This window comes from Olea europaea, chromosome 5 (genome assembly GCF_002742605.1).
Source record: "Olea europaea var. sylvestris chromosome 5, O_europaea_v1, whole genome shotgun sequence".
In the NCBI taxonomy this organism is placed as follows: domain Eukaryota; kingdom Viridiplantae; phylum Streptophyta; class Magnoliopsida; order Lamiales; family Oleaceae; genus Olea; species Olea europaea.
This window is the reverse complement of record NC_036241.1, coordinates 3,611,922-3,622,063: the sequence shown is the minus strand read 5'-3', so window position 1 is coordinate 3,622,063 and position 10,142 is coordinate 3,611,922. Positions and strand designations below refer to the sequence as shown.

Below are 10,142 nucleotides of genomic sequence, written 5' to 3'. Positions count from 1 at the left end.
TTGGAAGCGTATCTGCACTGTCTTTAGTATTTTCACCATATCTCCCTTATTCGACGTCATATTGAGCTGATTGAAGTGGCCTAGGAAAGCTAATTTAACGTGCTAAAAATTTTTCTGAAATAGAAATTTTGAAATTTTCTCGTTTTCCAAGCAAAAAATGGCCCGCAATCCAAGGCTGAAAATCTGCAGAATTGATGAGGCGAATTCAGTATGGATTTTTCTTTCCTTGTGAAGATGGCTTGAAAGAGAGGAAGAAAAAGAGTTTATGCATGAAGGAAGAAGGGGGTATTCGACCAAGGAGGCTGGATAGAAAGGATTATTGATTCTCTTCTTCTTTGGCCATCAAGAGGGGGAAGTAACACCAAGAAAACGGAGGAGCAGAATTACTGAGTTTTTCCTTCTTCCAATTCCCTTCCAATTTCTAGATGTTAGATTCTGTTATTAAGCTTTTCTTTAATTTTAGCATGAACTAATTTCTTTAGAGTTTGAGATGTAGCCTAATTATAATTATGTGAATATTCCTTTACTTGAATTAATTGGTATTTGCTCAGATTGTGAGTATTTCAATGGCTAAAAGAATTATTTGAGTAACCTTTGAGACATAGGTTTTGAGGTGTCACAAAAGGTCTTTGAAAGGTATGTTTCGCAAACAAGTCTTTGAAAGATCATTCCTATCACAATTAGTGACACATACTTGACCCTTCCAATTATAAAGTGTGATGACTTTTATTCCAAAGAAATCTAAGTTTACGTAAAAGAAATTATTATATGATATTAACTTCATTAATTAAAAATTTCATCTCGTATATTTGTAATTAATTGTGATTTGTGAATCTACAAAAAATAGTCCTTAGCTTTGCACAAATTATCTGCTTACAAATTATCAGGGCAGAAAAAACGGGAGTTGCAAAACTATGAAACCCGAATACTAACTAGTATTATAATAATTTGCACATTTGATGCACGCCTAATCAATCGAAATTTAGAGAGAGCTCAAAATTTCCATGAACTAAAATTCTAGGTTTCCAAGTGCGTCGCCCTGGTAGTAGTGCGGCCACATTTAATCCCTATGCATTCTCTTCTCTTTACACATTCTTCTAGATCTTCATTCGTCTTGGTAGTTCTCAATCAATTCATACAATCCAATATCCAATAGGAGGTCTTTCTCTTTCTATTGTTTCTTCTTTTGCATTCACTTCCTCAAGCCAGGTTAAAAACACTCCATGAAATATAGCCAACTCCTTGACAGTGAACATATACTTACAACTTTTCCTAACAACTCCAATCGCTTTCCTGTCATGTAAAAATAAATTTCTTTGCCTTCAAAGAAGATTTATATTTTTTCATTGCTAACAGTTATTTTCAATTAGAAAGCATTGAATTCGATACAAACCCTGCATAAAAGAATAGTTTAGATGCTAAATTTTTATTGAAACAAACATATGTTTGACTAGACATATGCTTTTACAGTATAAAAAACAGAGAAGCACATAAAATTTAATTTTAATTATTTTCCACGATTCTACTTTAATTTGTCCAATAATTTGATGACAACCATTAATATTCAAACCCTATTTATATACCTATGGTGTCAAGCAGTCAACTCTTGTATTTTGGAATGCAAGTCATCATGCATTGATAACACTATCTCAAACAATTTACATGATTTTCTCCTTCTCGACATCAAACGACATATAAAATAATATGATTCAACACTAATTCAAACAACTTACATTTATTTCATTTCCTTTTCAGCATTCCAATGGCATAAAAGAGTAATAATATGATTCAACACTAGTTCAACCAATTTATATTAATTCATTTTTGCACTTAAAAATTACAATACTAGTAAATTAAATCATAAATGAATTATATGATTCAGCTCTAATACAAAAAATGTACATTGTTTTTCCTTTTAAACATTAAAATGCCATGAAACTATGAATGAAATAATACGAAAGTGCATTACGAAATATGTATACATAGAGGGATTGTAATTTTCATTAAACCATGCTGTTGTGCATTCAGACTACATATACATGGGGAGGGGGGGGGGTCATAATATTCAAAATAATAAGAATATATGCTTGTCAATATGAACCCCAATTCTATGCCGATTAGATTTTGAAAACAATTGAAATAAATTTTTGTTATTAATTTCCATTGACTTATTTCTGCTACTAGAATAATTGATCTCTTCTAGTGTAATCATTTCTTCACACTTTAGATCAATGCGTGCGTGGTGTGTGCGCATACTAGTAGGTGCAGAATATAGTGTCCTGTAGCCTTTTGATATGTAAACATCTTGCATTATATAATTTTTAGATATACTGTTGCGGAAGCTCTCTCATAAAGGATCTTCAAACGGTAGTTTTTTAAGCTCAGTCCAACGTACCTTTCTCTACCAACAACCAATCCAAACGGCTCCAAACCACAGCCAATTGATTCATCTTGGTTGCTATTCAATATTACCCATGTAGGACAAAAAATGATAATGATTTATCGCCACAAAGTCTAAGAGATGACACCACAAAGGTATACTATGAAAGAACCACCAATTGCACACGTTATACCAGCGTTCTGGACACCTTTTTTCTCACACAAAGGGGGGCAGCCGGGATTCTCTTGTTTCTTCTCTCAAAATCGCACAATCATCATATCAAAATGGCTAGGGTTATAGCCAAATATATACTCTAGGGTTAGGCTTTAAGTTGGGCCATTAAAAGGGTAAACGGGCCAAGATTCAAGCCATCCATGAGGAATACAATTGGGCCGGGTGTAGCTCATGGACTTGGTTATTGGACTTATTTCATTCATCGGCCTATGCCTATGAAATAATATTAACCCACGTTAACATCATAGTCCGGGATTTATTAGGTATCAGAAACCCAACAAATCTCCACCTTGATGCCCAATAAATCTGCAAGCAATCAAAACACACAGTTAACACTTGCATAATCAAGGTAGCCAATAAAATTGGATCACAGACCTTATCTCGTGTTTCCAACTTGAAACACATACCATACCTATTCCATATACTCACTGGGGCTAAGGTCAAAAACACCCAAGTAGAAGCAAATATTTAACAGTAAACAATCAAGAGCAAATACACATGCGATGACGATATACTATAGGATAACACACACAGATCTTTTCAGAAACACGTTCACATAGAATTATAGATTAACACCAAGTCAATCAAACCACGGTCAACCACATATGCAACACATGCATAAAAAACCATAAGAAAAGATTTCACCACACTTATCATATCCCATTCCATGTTGCTCACACCACGAGAACATATATTTCCTCTCATCGCCCACCAAGCTCACTAGACAGATCATTCAACTCATGTCTAACTGGCAAGTCACAATAGATCCTAAGTCCACGGGATAATCCTTTATCTCCACATCACTTATCCCAACCTAAGTAAATAATGGGTCTCCACCTAATAGAAGTGCCTCTCTCACACTCCACCTGATCAGGGTCTCTTTCCAGATAAGGGATCCTAGACATTTGATCACATCCCCACTCGTGATCCAAATGTCACACTCTACATCCCTCGGTAAACCACCATGTACCCTTAGACATCTATACTCCACCTCACCAAAAGACACACAACGCACTACTAATGCATCCTAACCCACTATACATGCATGCAATTACAGCAAGTAATCCTAATGTCTCAAATTCATGCAAATGCACATATCAAACACATAGAAATGTAGCAGATAATCACGCAACAAATTTTAGACAATCACACACATGCAGAAAGTATCACACACAGATGCATATGCAGTAACTAGGTTTACACTTAATAAACCTCACTGGGGTCATAACTCGACCCCTCAACCAAATTCGTCTCAGCTCTCATCTTTCCCTTCAGCTTATCTTTCTTCTTGGGACAGTCCTTAATAAAGTGTCTAGACTTATCACAACTGTAACACCTTTTACCACTAGACTTGTCTCATCCCTTGCCCTTCTTCTTACTACCCTCATCACTCGAGTTACTACTCGAATCACTACCGTCTTGAGTTCTACCCAAATTCATTTGCTTAAACTTCATCCTACTCCTCATCATATGTAACTCACCACTCCTCTTATCCTCTTTTTCAGCCTTAATCTCCATCTCCTTACTCTTAAGTGAGTCTATGACAATCTCGGGTGTTAAGGTATCCCTGCCATACTTAGTTGCATTCTTAACTTCCCTATATGAATCGGGCATGGAATTAAGCAAGATAATAGCCTTATACGTTTCAGATACCTCTTCATCACAGTTAACGATGTCTTGAACTAATTTGTTAAAGACATCCAGATTATCATCAAAATCCTTTGAAGAATCCATTTTAAAGTTGAAAAATCGTTCAAGCAAGTACAATTTATTAGGAGTTGACTTAAGCAAATATAAGTCCTCCAACTTTTCCCAAAGTTATTTTGTAGAATTCAGTTTTCCTCCTTTTCTCAAAACAGTATCAGACAGGTGTAAAATAATTGAAATGTATGCAAGTTCATCATACTCTTCTTTTTGTACTTCTGTTAAATTTGCAGGAAATTTGCCATCTATGGCTTTTGAAACTTTTTGTTGGACCAAAATATTCTTTATCTTTTGTTGCCAAATTGAAAAATCTCCTTTCCCATTAAAAATTCCAACTTCAAAGTGTGAAGACATTTTTAAAAAATTAGAACAACCAAAAGCACAAATAGGTCACACAAAGTTATCCTACGGCCGCAATATACAACATTCTAGATTCCCAGGGTTTCGTAAGATTCACGATCTTAGATCAAGGGAATATTTGAACGGGTCAAGTCCAAGTGTTCTAACAAGAAAATCAATGCAACACGAAGCTATGTGAACAAAAGTTCGAATTTCCACGCAACAAGTCTCACACAGTGACTATATGACAGGTAAAGCACAAAATCAACTACCAACTTACAATCAAAACTCAACACTTCAAAAAACAGAGCAAATAATTCCTAAATTTTCTAACACAAGCAATGGTTGCCAAGCAATGACAACCCCCAATCCTAACGATCACCCCACACAATGATCTGCTAATGCTGAAATTTAAACTAAGTTAAGCCAATATACCAGAGCGGACCTATCTGAGTCCTTAAATTATGAGAGTTGCGAATTTATCACTTTAGGACCACCACTATTCGTCCTAAAGTCTCTGAAAATTGCAGCAACCCAAAAAATCACGATCAAATCTCGAACGCCCGAAGAACAACGCTGTCCAAATTTTCTGCGTACCCTGAACCAGAAAACTTTCAACACAAAAAATATCAGAAATAATATAAGGAACAAACTGCCTGAAGGAACCGTCACCTAAAAATGTTCACACGCCGTCACGCGCCACCACACACGCCGCCGTCGCCTGACACGTGCCGACCTGCAGGGTTCGCCTCCTCCTGTACGTCACGCCAGTGGTCTCCGTTTCTCTAAACTCCTTCTGGATTGATCAGAAAATGCGAAAAACGGAGACTGATTTTAACAGTTTTTGGATAGCTTCTTTGATCTGATTTTTGCTACGTTTCTGCCGATTTTCTGGACGATTTCTGGTAGATTTCACAAGCCAAAACCTTCACCTTGAAGCTCTGATACCAATTGTTGCAGAAGCTCTCTCATAAAGGATCTTCAAACGGTAGTTTTTCAGGCTCAGTCCAACGTAACTTTCTCTACCAACAACCAATCCAAACGGCTCCAAACCACAATCAATTGATTCACCTTGGTTGCTATTCAATCTTACCCACGTAGGACAAGAAAGGATGATGATTTATCACCACAAAGGCTAAGAGATGACACCACAAAGGTATACTATGAAAGAACCACCAATTGCACACGTTATACCAGCGTTCTGGACACTTCTGGATACCTTTTTTCTCACACAAAGGCGGGCAGTCGGGATTCTCTTGTTTCTTCTCTCAAAATCACACAATCATCATATCAAAGTGGCTAGGGTTATAGCCAAATATATACCATAGGGTTAGGCTTTAAGTTGGGCCATTAAAAGGGTAAACGGGCCAAGATTCAAGCCATCCATAAGGAATACAATTGGGCCGGGTATAGTTCATGGAGTTGGTTGTTGGACTTATTTCATTCATCAGCCTATGCCTATGAAATAATATTAACCCACGTTAACATCATAGTCCGGGATTTATTGGGCATCAAAAACCCAACATATACCACTTATTGGAAAAAAAATATATGCATGAATAATCTTATATCAATTAGATATAAAAGAACACAAGATATGCTTTGAATTCTTCGCAATGACTCTAGTTCTTATTTGACAAATATTTTGATGATGTCCTGGTGCTCGTAGATGCTATCATCTGTTCTAGGTTCATCTAAACAACCTACTCTATTTACTTGCCAGCAGTTTTCCATTGCTAAGTTGTATTTGCAAATAATTTCTTAATGGCAGATCAAATCATAAAATTGTATTAAGTTTCACGAATTCATGCTTTAATGTATTGAGAATTTTCTAGGTCTCTCATTTTACCTCTTCCAAAGCAGGAAACATAGTCCAGACATTCATTTTAGGTCCAAATGGTCGTTATGGCAAATGGATGGGAGCCAAGAGCTGAGATAAAGGTAAGAAGAATGGACCTTTGTTTCTTAATTTGCTTGATCTTTTCCTTTAATAAAAGTTGCTTCATTATGCAGCCTTTATCTTCAAATAGTTAATTAATATTCTTATAACCAAGTTAAATCTCCAATTGGTTCTGTTGTTATTTTGAATGAAAATTCAAGGCAAGATCTTGCCAATACTAAAGGTGTGTGCACGTGCATGTATTTTTTTTTCGGTTTTTCCATTCTTCATTTTTTTTTTTGAATGGGAGTGTCTATGTTAATTGTTGCTATCTTAGTCTCAAAGAATATGATTATAATGTTGCAGCTAAATTATAGAGTTTTAGTATGGAAAGTTGCATAAATTAAAAACTTTCATTTTGTAGAATATATCTATAGAAACAAGTTCAGGCATAATTATATACAAAGTTAATTGCTTTTAATATTTGAAAATTGTGTCACTATATTTATAACCTGAATCAGATTAGTCAATACGAACCTACGGCAGTAAAAGATGGTATTTCAGTAGTGGTAGACTCAACCATGGAGTGCTTTCTATTTGTGTTTAATGGTAGATGGCTACATCCTACTGAAGGTGAAGAGTGTGATCCTCCACTCAAGAACGAACTGGAGAATGACAATTTAGTTGTATAAATCAGGTTGAAAAATGATAAGTTATCATCAAATAAGTTGGCAAATAAGAATTATAATTGTTGCAAATAATTCTAAGTGTCTTCAGTCTGTCTCTTTTATTTTAAATGTAATTTAATATCATTCATGAATTTAGTTTATTCAGTACATGATGTATCCGGTAAGTGATGTTGTATCTAAAAATCCTTCTGCAAGATATTGTCAAATCAAAAGGTCATAGGACACAAGATTTTCACCTTCTTGTGCGAACTATTTCAGTACACATTTATTTATATGGTTAAGATATTAATATTTGAGTTTCCATCTTAAAAAGTCAACCTTGTTAAAAGGAGTGGCTCAGGACCTTATAAATTGGTCTATGTTTTTCATCTTTATTCGATGTGAAATTACATCCCCTAACATGTCCTCGTAAGATGGTGGCTCGTTTGAGCAGATCAATTTTAAAATTAGACCTTATAAATTGGTTTATGTTTTGTTTCATTTTTATTTGATGTGGTAATATATCCCCTAACATAAGAAACCCATAAACTAGAACTCAATCATTCTAGTAGTAGAAATAAGAATCCCATATACTAGAAGAACTCAATCATTCTAGTAGTAGCAATAAGTCAATGAAAACTCTTAACCAAAATTTATTGCAAAAGTTCAGTCTTTTCAAAAATCTATTCTATATGGAGTTGGGATTCATATTGACTTGCATATCCTTATCGCTTCGAAAATTATGATCCCCATGAATACATATTTTAGAATTTACTATGGCCAGGGTTTAATGAAAAATATGATCCCCTATGTGTACATAGTTAAGAATGTACCGTGTATGGTTATTTCATTTATAGTTTTTTGTAATCGGAATATCGAAAAGGAAAAAAATGAAATGTACATTATCTGAATTAGAGATAAAATGTATTATTCATATATAATTTGACTCTGTTTAAAATTTTTGGAAAAAAAAATTAATATACAGTTTGAATTAATGTTGAATCATATTATTTCTTTTATCTTTTTATGCTATTGGAATGCCAGACACGAAAACAAATAAATGTGAGCTGTTTGAATTAGTGTTGAGTCATATTATTACACTAATTTTTTCATGTTGTCAGAAATGACGAAAAAAGAGAAAAAAAAATTGAAGTAATTTTTTATTTATTATTATTATTATTATTATTATTATTATTATTATTATTATTATTATTATTATTATTTTGAGTTCGTGCCATGGGCGAGTGATAATAATGTACATTCCATGACACGAAAGTTGACTGCTCAACATTGTAGTTATATAAATGGGTCATAATATGAATGGTATTCATCAAAATATTAGTGACATGTACAAAGTAGAACAGTTGCAAAGATTTCAAAGTAAGTTTTATATGCATCTCTATAAATACCATACAAACATATGACTAGTCAAATATACTTTTGTTCCAATAAAAAAAAAGCTTATATATATATATATATATATATCATTTAATGTACAGATTTTTATGATACCACCTAGTCATGTTTCATTGTTTTACATCTCTTTGATTTCTCCCTTGATATGTTGTTCATAGCTAATGATTATTTTTATTGATTCACAAATCAAAATTACTTTTAATTTTTACAGTCAATTGTTAGATTATTTAATACTTTAAATAATTACTGGATCTTTCATGTTAAATCATCGAGAAATATAAGAATTAAAGCGGAAGCATACCTGAATCTGACATGGTTAATGCAATATGAATTTAACAGTATGATCTTCCAAATCTACACGCAGTCTCCTTTTCCTCTCTGTGATGGGATGCAGTAGAGAATGAATAATTCGTTGCGTGTGATCTGGGGACCATAACCTATTTATAAGAGAATGCCCTTTGACCTAATTCGGCCCATCATAGAATTAGGACTTGGGCCCGGTCTCTACACATATTTAAACCCATACTTTAATTGGATACATTAAAGCCCAAAATCGAAACTTTATTAGATCACTTTAATCGGGCTCGATCGAATTCGATAGCCTATAATTTAACACACAATTATTTACACATACAAGCCCATCTTTAATTAAAAATTCTTACAATCTCCCACTTGGGCTATATGTGTCACCTTATAATTGTGCATTAAAATAACCTTATGAGTATTCAGAATTTTGCTATCATTACCGAATGTATCTCCAAACAATCCCGTCCATCAATTATATCAACATAGGATCAAAGCGGCTTTCGCTACTTTCACGTAGCTAAACCCATCAATGGTCACGTATATCAATATAACCGAATGACATGGATCAAGTATGGATGTGTAGCATGGAAATTACATGTAATGTGATCTGTAACATGCCTATTTCCAACTGGTCCACCTTAATACCTTAGTGAAATCATTTTAAACAAGTTCAGAGATAATTAACCAAATAACTTTATATCTGAAAATAACTTTAACTTTAAACCGTATCCAAAATAACAGTACATGTGTCCAATATGAAAAGCAAAAATACAAACTCTCACTGAAACTAGATATCCTCAAGAGACATTACACCCATATGAGCAGTGTGCTCATGAAAGACCTTGGGTATCAATCCCTTAGTAAGCGGATCCGCAACCATGGAGTTTGTCCCAATATACTCTATTGACACCTGTCCACTCTGAACTCTTTCTTTAACAGCAAGGAACTTGATCTCTATGTGTTTTGACTTTGTTGAGCTCCTGTTGTTATTGGAATACAACACTGCTGATTTATTGTCACAAAATATCTTAAGTGGTCTTTCTATATTGTCCACAATACGTAGCCCAGTGACAAAATTACGCAGCCATATTCCATGATTTGATGCCTCATAACACGCTATAAACTCCGCTGCCATGGTGGAAGTAGCTATGAGTGTCTGCTTAGCACTCTTCCATGAAATAGCACCTCCAGCAAGCAGGTAAATATAGCCCGAAGT

At 34.4% G+C, this 10,142-nt stretch overlaps 1 long non-coding RNA gene across 1 annotated transcript in view; it reads left to right on the top strand.

Annotated features, from left to right (window-relative positions):
* LOC111394926 overlaps positions 1-10,142 on the top strand; it is a 17,693-nt gene continuing 7,551 nt past the window's right edge. The window contains exons 1-2 of the long non-coding RNA XR_002702764.1: positions 1-427; positions 6,521-6,598. This is a non-coding gene — a long non-coding RNA (uncharacterized LOC111394926). The remainder of the gene's footprint in view (positions 428-6,520; positions 6,599-10,142) is intronic.